Source organism: Bos grunniens, chromosome 18, assembly GCF_055505025.1.
Source record: "Bos grunniens cultivar Pamir isolate PY7600 chromosome 18, Bosgru_T2T1.0, whole genome shotgun sequence".
NCBI lineage: Eukaryota > Metazoa > Chordata > Mammalia > Artiodactyla > Bovidae > Bos > Bos grunniens.
Window position 1 is genome coordinate 42,225,044 of NC_141182.1, and position 10,345 is coordinate 42,235,388.

The following is a 10,345-nucleotide window of genomic DNA, read 5'->3' on the forward strand; positions in this document are numbered from 1 at the left end:
GGACTCCGGGAGTTGGTGATGGACAGGGAGGCCTGGCGTGCTGTGATTCATGGGGTTGCAAAGAGTCGGACACGACTGAGTGACTGAACTGGACTGAACTGATACACACACACACACACACACATATATATATAGACACACTGTATGTATATATATACATATATATATATATACTGTACATATGGATGTGAGAGTTGGACTGTGAAGAAGGCTGAGCACCGAAGAATTGATGCTTTTGAACTGTGGTGTTGGAGAAGACTCTTGAGAGTCCCTTGGACTGCAAGGAGATCCAACCAGTCCATTCTGAAGGAGATCAGCCCTGGGATTTCTCTGGAAGGAATGATGCTAAAGCTGAAACTCCAGTACTTTGGCCACCTCATGTGAAAGCTTGACTCATTGGAAAAGACTCTGATGCTGGGAGGGATTGGAGGCAGGAGGAGAAGGGGACGACAGAGGATGAGATGGCTGGATGGCATCACTGACTCGATGCATGTGAGTCTCAGTGAACTCCGGGAGTTGGTGATGGACAGGGAGGCCTGGTGTGCTGCAATTCATGGGGTCTCGAAGAGTCGGACACGACTGAGCAACTGATCTGATCTGATCTGATATATATATGTGTATGTATGTATATACAGTTCAGTTCAGTTCAGTCATTCAGTCGTGTCCGACTCTTTGCAGCCCCATGGACTGCAGCTCGCCAGGCTTTCCTGTCCATCACCAACTCCAGGAGCTTGCTCAAACTCATGTCCATTGAGTTGGTGATGCTATCCAACCATCTCATCCTCTGCTGTCCCCTTCTCCTCCTGCCTTCAATCTTTCCCAGCATCAGGGTCTTTTCCAATGAGTCAGTTCTTCGCATCAGGTGGCCAAAGTATTGGAGCTTCAGCTTGAGCATCAGTCCTTCCAATGAATATTCAGGACTGATTTCCTTTAGGATTGACTGGTTGGATCTCCTTGCAGTCCAGGGGACTCTCAAGAGTCTTCTCCAACACCACAGTTCAAAAGCATCAATTCTTTGGCGTTCAGCTTTCTTAGTAGTCCAACTCTCACATCCATACATGACTACTGGAAAACCATAGCTTTGACTAGACAGACCTTTGTTCGCAAAGTAATGTCTCTGATTTTTAGTATTCTGTCTAGGTTGCTCATAGCTTTTCTTCCAAGGAGCAAGGGTCTTTTAATTTCATGGCTGCAATCACCATGTGCAGTGATTTTGGAGCCCAAGAAAATAAAGTCTGTCACTGTTTCCATTGTTTCCCTATCTATTTGCCATGAAGTGATGAGACCAGATGCCATGATGTTCGTCTTTTGATTGTAGAGTTTTAAGCCAGCTTTTTCACTTTCATCAAGAGGCTCTTTAGTTCCTCTTCACTTTCTGCCATAAGGGTGGTGTCTTCTGCATTTATGAGGTTATGGATATATTGATATAATATGTTGATATATATATGTATATATATAATTTTAAAATTCAAGATCCAGAACATTTGTCCCTTCTTCCCACCCTCCTGCTCATTTGTAACTTCTTTCTCTGACAGTGAGAAACCTAGCTTCCATTATCTGCTACAACACAAAATACAATAACTCTAAAAATTCCTGTGTATCCTTTGTAGTCAATCTCTTCCCATTCTCCAACCCCTGACACCCACTGATCTGTCTTCTGCCCTCAAAGTTCTGTCTTTTCTATAATTTTTATGAGAATAAATTATGGAATATATAACCTTTGGACCTGGCTTCTTTTATTTAGCAAAGTGCATTTAAGATGTATCTGTGTTGCATAAATCAACAGTTTATTCCTTCTTCTTGCTTAATAGAGCCATTCCATTGTATAGCCATACCACAGTGTTTTCAATCCAATCATCTTTTGAAGGACAGTTTGGCATCCTTTGACTTTTGCCCTTTCTGTGCCCTATATTTAGTATATTTTTTAAGACAATATACATTTTTATATCCAAAATTTTTCATTTAGTTCAATTTAAATTCATTTAATTACACTGCTTAGGCCATTTACATTTATTGTACTTATCAATATGCTTAAGTTAAAGTTTGTCATCTTGCTATTTGCTTTTTATTTGTCTCATTTATCTTTATTACGTTTTTCCTCCTTCCCTATCTTCTTCTGGGCTTATTTTATTTTTCTATCCCCATTTTTATCTCTAAGACCGCTTTGTCTTATTTTTTGTGATTAGTCTGTGACTTACAACATACATCCTTAACTTAACATTTGTAAGTAATTTCCTGCGCCTTCATAGATTTTATAAGAATCCTACAACAGAACACTTACATATCTTCCTTTTCTTTTAAACTATTATTATAATATATTTTAGGCTCCTATTACTTTCATTATTAACTTTATGTGTGAAGGTTCAGGGTTAAAAAAATGCCTCTAATCACACAGCCAATGGTTAAATCCTGGCTCTATTATTTACTCACTACGGGACCTTAGATAAATCATTTTACTTATCTGTTCCTCAGTAGCATTGTCTACCTATCATGGGACGTTCAGGTGTGATGTGAGGAATACATGAAACAAGGCATGCTGTGCAAGGCCCACCATAACTGGCCCAAGTGGAGCTGGAGGACATAGCCTCCCTTGGGGCCAAACACAAAAAGGCTCTCAGAGCCGCAAGTAAACAGTTTCCTAGGGCTGAGCACACCCTGCTGCTTGGTCTTCATGATCTGACTCTCTGTGACACCAGGAGACACCAACAGATGCCAACATGAATCTTAGAGCCAAACAGAGGGAGCCCAGAGGCATGACTGATTATTTTTTTCCCCCAAGAAAAAAATTAAATTAAAATTCAGTTCTACTTAATGTGAACTTCCTGAACTACTAGGACCAAGTTACTTGGAAGCGTGCTTCTGCAAACCCCAGATGTTGAACTTAGGGCCTTCTGTCTGTAGACACCAAGAAGGATGCCTGCTGGAGAACAGAGGCTACGAGCTTACCTGACTTACCCACCTCCTGGCGCTGCCGGCTGCCCCTTTCTCCGAGCTGTTAGATTTCATCTGGAAGAATGGGCTGGTGCACTGTGAGACAGGAAGTTCTAAAGTCACACAGACCCGGTTGTGAATCATGGCTTCTTATTCACTAACCATGACCCTGGGGAAGTTACTCAGCCCCACTAACCCTCAGTTTCCTGATCTGAAAAATGGGCGCAAAAAGGAAACTCGTTTTCAGCAATTAAACAAGAATATATTTTAGCTGGGGAGAATAGTGGGATAACATTCTGAACTGTTACCTAATATCTTCCCTTCTCTCCTTCTCTTTGATTTTTTTATCCCTCAGCTCATCTTTCTCTTGTCAGTCAGGTCCAGGGCAGAAATAAAGCAGTAGAAAGCAGGTAAAGGAGTCTTTTTCTGACTTAGAGTCCCAGAAACCTAGGCCTGGGGGCGGGGCAACTCAAAAATACCATTGGAGAGAGAATGGGGGAACGAGGAGCAAGGCATGCTGCCAGAGCAGTGAGGGGCTTGGGAAGGGGCACCACAGCATGGGAGCCCCTAGGAGCCCTGAGAAATGGGCCTTGTTTCCAGCCACCCAGTGGTTTTTTGGGATCCAGCAATAGCAGGAACAGGGAGAAGGAGACTGAGCCCCATGGCTTGGGCCAGGACTTGAGGAATCCTGGACAGGCCTTGGGCTGACTCAGGATGTCCAGGAGGGGCAGGACCACTAGAATGGTCCTGCACACCTGGAAATTCAGAGTGCCAAGCCGGAAGGAGCTTGTGGACAGAAAGGGAGTCAGCCCGAGTGGACAAACCTCCAGGAACCAGACCGGGGGTATAGCATATTAGCAGGGGGTGCCAGCAGCAGATGGAGGGTGGGATGTGAATGTTTCTCTCTGCCTTCTTCCCTCTGCATCGCCATTTGTTGAATGTGTGGAAGTTAGATGAACATATAATTCCTCAATGTGAGTTGACTGCCATATAGCACAATCATGGCCCATACCCGAGGCCCCAGGTTTGCACAGTGATTTAAACCAGCCAGAGCTCCTGCTTCATGGCTGCACTTAACCTCCCAACAGTTCACGGGCACCCTGGCCCCAGCTATCAAGGACAAGCTCCTGCAAATCAGTCCTTTTCTGCACTCAGGATCCCCCTAAGACCTACAGAAAGGAGTCATCATCTTTTAAAAACAGTGATGCTGGACTTCCCTGGTGAAGTAATGGATAAGAATTCACCTGTCAATGCAGGGGACAGGAGTTGGATGCCTGGTCCAGAAAGATTCCGCAGGCCACAGAGCAACCAAGCCCGTGCCCCACAACTGAAGCCCACGCTCCCCAGAACCCACGTTCCACAAGAGAAGCCACCGCACTGAGAAGACCTCGCACTGCAAAGAAGCTTCTGCTCGCTGCAACTAGAGAAAGCCCGAGCAAAGCAACAGAGACCCAGGGCAACCAGAAAATAAATACATAAAATTATGCTTAAAAAATAAAACAGTGATACTCATGCCCCAAGCACATATGGAGCCCCTGCTGTGTATCGGGACCTGGGGAAGTGGACAGGCAGAGAGAGACCCTACCCACAGGGCTAACAGTCCAGAGTCAGCAGATAAACATTACTGCTACTTTAATAATCAGCTAAAGGCAGGAGTAACTATACCATCACTGGTTTCCAGTGAGTGAGCAGGACTGAATGAGGAACATAAAGGAAATTGTTTCCTCTGTGGGAACTTGGTGCCATCTGCGAGTTCAGGGCTTACTCAAGAGGTCTGCTTCTCCCCATGCCTCTTGTGATTGTTTAATAATCAATTAACCAATCAGTCAATAAGTCCATTCATAGCTGTTCAGTGTGCATGCTCTGGGTGCCCAGGGGCCCTCTGACCAAAGAGATCCCTTAGGGAGATGCAGACAGGAGGCCTGCTCCAAACACCGTTAGGAGGTGCGAGCAAAACCAGCTGACAAACGCTAATGGGCTGCGATCAGACACAATCGTTTCTATCATTGTGATTGTTGCTGCTGTGGCTGTTGTTAGCATCATTAAGTAATCAAAGTCACTTCTGCTCTGGGGGAGGCTGCCTTCTGACTATAGAGCAGGAACCCCAGGCACGCAGGGATCGGGGATTAGGTGAGTCCCCCAGCTTGGGCACCTGATCGGGACTAGTGAGCCCAAGGCCTGCCGTCTAGGATTTCTGGGTGTCCTCACAACATTCGCCACACCCCTGGCCACTCTTCCACCGATCACTAATACGTTGATTATATCCACTTAGCTCTTTTACATAAGCGAGAACTTTTTGAAAGAAATTTTCTACAATTATCATAAATGGGAAACGTATATCATTTGACATAAATAGGAGATAATAGTGAAAAAAGTACAATGACATAAAGCAGTATTTTGGCTTCCCTGGTGGCTCGGTGGTAAAGAATCCACCTGCCAATGCAGGAGACATGGGTTCGATCCCTGGGTCTGGAAGATCCCCTGGAGAAGGAAATGGCAGCCCACTCCAGGATTCTTGTCTGGGAAATCCCATGGACAGAGGAGCCTGGTGGGCTACAGTCCATGGGGTCACAAAGAGTCAGACACGACTGAAGCGACTGGACAGCAACAAAGCAGTAAGTGTATATCATGGTGAGGGCCCCTTCCCTGCCCCAGCTCCAGCCTAAGGCAGGCCTTAGGTGACAGGGAGTCCCAGGACTGAATGAAGAACATGAAGGAAATTATGTTTCCTTCGTGGAAACTGGGTGCCATCTGCTAGTTCAGGTCTTAGCCTTATCCCTCTGGCCTGCCCTCACTCCAACTGTGAGCAGGTTGATCTCATGTCCCCATCTTGGCCACACCGCCTATCTGGCAGGCCTGGGGGCACCTCAACACACCTCCCAGTTGGATTTGTTTCACTCCTTTATCGTTTACACCCCCTGGTCCCCTACGCCTGCTCCCTGGGATCACTTCCTAGGTAAACCACCTGCATACAAGCCCTGTTTCCAGGTTCTGACTTCAGGAAAGCCCAAGATAAAACATGGTATCTTTGTGGCACCTAACATCACCTTGTGCACCTGCAAAGGCATGAATCCTGCAACTCTGGCTCCATCGCCTGTTAGCTGTGAAATCCTGAGCCGACCAATGGGCATTTCCAAGGATGTTTCTGTGCCTACTTTACAGGATTGGTAGGAGGACTAAATGATACAATGGTACACAGTCACTAGCTGAAGGAAAAAGCACTGGTAGCTATTGCTTTGGATACAAGGAGTCACCCAGGTACTCGGAGACTGGCCTTTCTTTGTCCCAAAGGCAGTGATGGGGTGTGCAAGGGTGAGAGTCTTTGAGCCCTGAGCAGGCGCTCACTTGGTGTGTTAAGGGTGCCAGTCAGCTGTCTGTACTGCTGGAGATGTAGGACTGGCCTGTCTCGGTGTGGAAGGTCCAGCCCCAGGACATCTTTATCCAGCTGACTTGTCTGATGAATGCTCCATGGGGACCCCTGCCTGGCTGCCCCTAAAACCACTAGAGATGATGGCTCCTAACCTTTCCCGCACAGGGTTCAGCTGCTCTGGCGTGAGCACTCCCACGTCTTTCTCTGCTTATCACCCCATCCTGACCTCTTCTCCTACCTGCAGCCCCTCCGTGTACCTCCAGCTCATGGTCCAGCCATCTGTTTTTAAACTCAGCTGCCATCCTCCGCTCCTCCTAGCAAACTCTTCCTCTTCCTTCGTGAGTCAACTTAAACCTCATGTCCACAAAGCTTCCCCTGATGCCCTGTGGCAGGTATATCTTCTGAAAGACCTTACCCCTGTGCATTGCACTGCAGGCCTGGGCAGGTGGCTATGTGTATGGATACCTCTCTAGTTCCCTGGCTTGCTGCCTTTCTCTGTCCTGAGTGGAGAGGGGATTGGAGGAACCTGGAGTTTTCCTTCAGAAGGATGAGGCTCATCTCTAGATGCACTGGACTGATCATTGTTCCCCAATTATACTAGACTCATTCCTTCCCCAAGACCTTTGCACTTGCTATTTATCCTCCTGGGAATGCCCTCCATCAGGTCCTCATGCTTCTCTTGTCATCCAAGTCTCAGCTCATAGTCCCGTCTTTAGAGCACTTCCCTGACCACCTACTCTAATAATGCTATTCTCTGTCCATCTGAAATTATTTGATGCATTTTATTCTTAACACTCTGTCCCCTGCCCCTACTCCAGAATAAAAGCTTCATAAGAACAGGGACCTTGCCCATTCCAGACTCCTTGGCTCCTAGGAGATGCCTGTATGTAGCTGTTGAATCAATTAATAAATCAATCAATGAGAAAACGAACCAGTGGGCTCACTCACCAACCAACAGCCTCAGGAGATAGTAGGGCAGGGGAGGGCAGGTTCCTGTAATAGATGCGGCACTAGAATCAAAGACGGGCAACCCGGAGCCAGTGATACTGGTATCCACACCCTGAGCTACTTCCCTCATACTCCATTCCCACCCTCACCCACCAGAGTGAGCCCCACAGGAAGACGTGTCTCCTCCCCTTCGCTGCCATCACTCCCATCGGGATGCTGCTGGCTTTCCTCTTGAGCCATAATTCCGCCCTTTGCTCCTCCAATCACTCACCATATCACAGAGCACAGGGCTTGGCATAATTTCATGGTCTAGATTTCTGCATGTATAGCCAAACCCTGAGAGGGCTAGAACTTTTCAGGAAGAAAATGGGTCAGTTTACTGTTTCTTAATTTTTTTTTTCTATCTGCTTTCTCCAAGACCTGGGGCTAGGATGCTTCTGGGAAAACAATAAGGTATTATAGGTGGACCTCATGACAAAATCAGCTTGGCAGGAAAATACTAAGTGACCTAAGATGACATTTTCAGACCGATTATTTTAAACAGTAATTCATTCAAGGATTGATAAAAAAAAACTCTAGTGTGCCTTTGAGAGATAAAAAAAAAAAAAATACATGGTGAATAAATAACTGTTTCTTCCTTATTCTAAACCCAAAGCTTCTAATTTGGAGGTTATTGGCCTTGGAATGGAAACTGACCTCCTGTCCATGCTGAAATACACCAAAGGTCCGCTCCTTTTACTGCTGCTCAGGGATACTGTTGTTCGGTTACTAAGTTGTATCCAAATCTTTGCAACTCCATGGACTGTAGCCTAGCAGGTCCTCTGGCCATGGGATTTCCTAGGCAAGAATACTGGCTGCCTGCTGCTGCTGCTGCTAAGTCGCTTCAGTCGTGTCTGACTCTGTGCGACCCCATAGACGGCAGAATGCTGGAGTGGGTGCCATTCCCTTCTCCAGAAGATCTTCCCAACCCAGGGATCGAACCCATGTCTCCTGCACTGAAGCATTGGCAGGCGGATCCTTTACCACTGAGACACGAGGGTTTACCAGGATACTGTAGTACTTTCTAAAGTTCTCCACAGTTTGAAACAAGCTCTTTTCCAAGTCAGGAGGACTAGGTTGAGGGGGAGCATGTAATTCAGTGCATGTGGTGGGCAGTTACATCACAGGCCACAGCCAGGGCCTGGCTCTGGCATTCTGCTTGGGCCATGTTCTTTCCATTATTCTGACATTTAACAATATAGAATTCTCCACCCCCCGCCCCCGCCAATTTTTTTTTACAACAGAATCCTATGCCTATGTTAAAAAGTTAGCATGCTGTGCTTAGTCACCCAGTCGTGTCCAAGTCTTTGCGCCCCCATGGACTGTAGCCCACCAGGCTCCTCTGTTCATGGAATTCTCCAAGCAAGAATACTGAAGTGGATAACCATTCCCTTCTCCAGGGGATCTTCCTAACCCAGGGATCAAACCTGGGTCTCCCACATTGCAGGCAGATTCTTTACCATCTGAGCCACCAGGGGAGCCAACACCAAGATAAAACCACAATTCAAAAAGATATATGTACTCTAATGTACATTGCAGCACTATTTACAATAGCCAAAAAGAGGGAATATATGTATATTTATGGCTTATTTACTTTGCTGTACAGCAGAAAATAACACATTGTAAAGCAACTATAATAATTTTTTTTTTTTTTTAAGTTAGGAGCTGGGGTCACACTGGACCTGTTGTTCTCCCAAGGTAGCTGAGCAGTGCTGTTCCCCAGACCTGGGATCCCAGGTCCCCCCTCCTTCAACCCCCGCCTGGCCTGCTTAACCAAGAGTTGTCTGAGTCCGTGACTGTGGTTCACACCAACCACGCTTCCTCAACTTTCTCCCAGAAACACTCACTTCCCCTTCACCATCTAGCAACTTTGGGCCACGGTCAACTTTCTTGCATCAGCACATCTATTCAAAGGCTTATATTTTATCTTTTAAAAAATCGTGCATTTTCCATCTTACTCTCTGTGTTTTAAGTAAACTTTTGCTTTTCTTCTTGAAACATGGGCTCAATCAGTCCCTCCAGGAAGATACACAGAACTGTCCTGAGGCTCTGTGTGTCCTGAAAATTTTCACAGGTGGGTTCTCTAGCTTGAGAAATGCAGGAATTACTCAATCTCATTGCTCTTCAAATCTTTTGCTTCTTGTCCAAACCTTCCAAGTTATTAACTCAAGTCCACTTTTCATAATCAGAAATTAAATGCTCTCCTTTGAAATACTGTTAATTTTGGTGTGTTGGTTTGGCCCTGGCGGGGCACAAGACCCTTTGAGCTTGCCCACAGCACTTCTGCAGGAAGGGGCCATGCCCCCTGGCTGGCCCATGACAGGAGCTCCAGGCACCCCCCCACTCAGGTTGTACAGCACTGCCCTCGGAAACTTTCGCGGGTTATGGCTTATGAAGGGTTCCGGAGAGTTCAGGAGCAATCGATACCGTGCATTATAGGAGCGCGTGAGCTAACAAAGGTACCAGCGGGTCACGTATCTTAAAACCGATTCTTGGGGACTTTAATTGTCGGGATGTTCGGGAGAAGAATATGACCTTACGGGGGCATTTTCCAGAATAGAATAGTCCATATATTAAAAGGCAGCAAATGATTCATAACTGGTTGGCGGCTGGGCCTATGGGCCCGTGTTTCCCATGTGGATTTTTTTCTCTGCATTGCAAACTCTTACATTAAATTGTGATAAATGAAGAGTGGGGGCTACTCATACAAATCAATGACTCTAGTGTGTGTGTCATTAGCCTGAGAGATGCAGGCAGCGGTCAGTCCCATAAATCATGTGATGATCTGCTGTCTGCAACACGATGCGAGCAAGCAGGCGCATTAGGGAGGTTAAGGAATGAAATTAATCTGTGCATTTTCCTCTCCCCCTTCCGCCTTCCCCATCACCTGGTCATACGGAAAGAATTAAAATCACATGATCCGAACTAAACCAGCTCCAGAACAGTAAATTGGTTAAGTTTGACTTCACCTTTCAACTTCGAGTTAATTATGTATTAGGGGATTAATTTATTCACAGATACAGGGAAGGCAAATGGAGACCAAGGGGAGCCCACCAG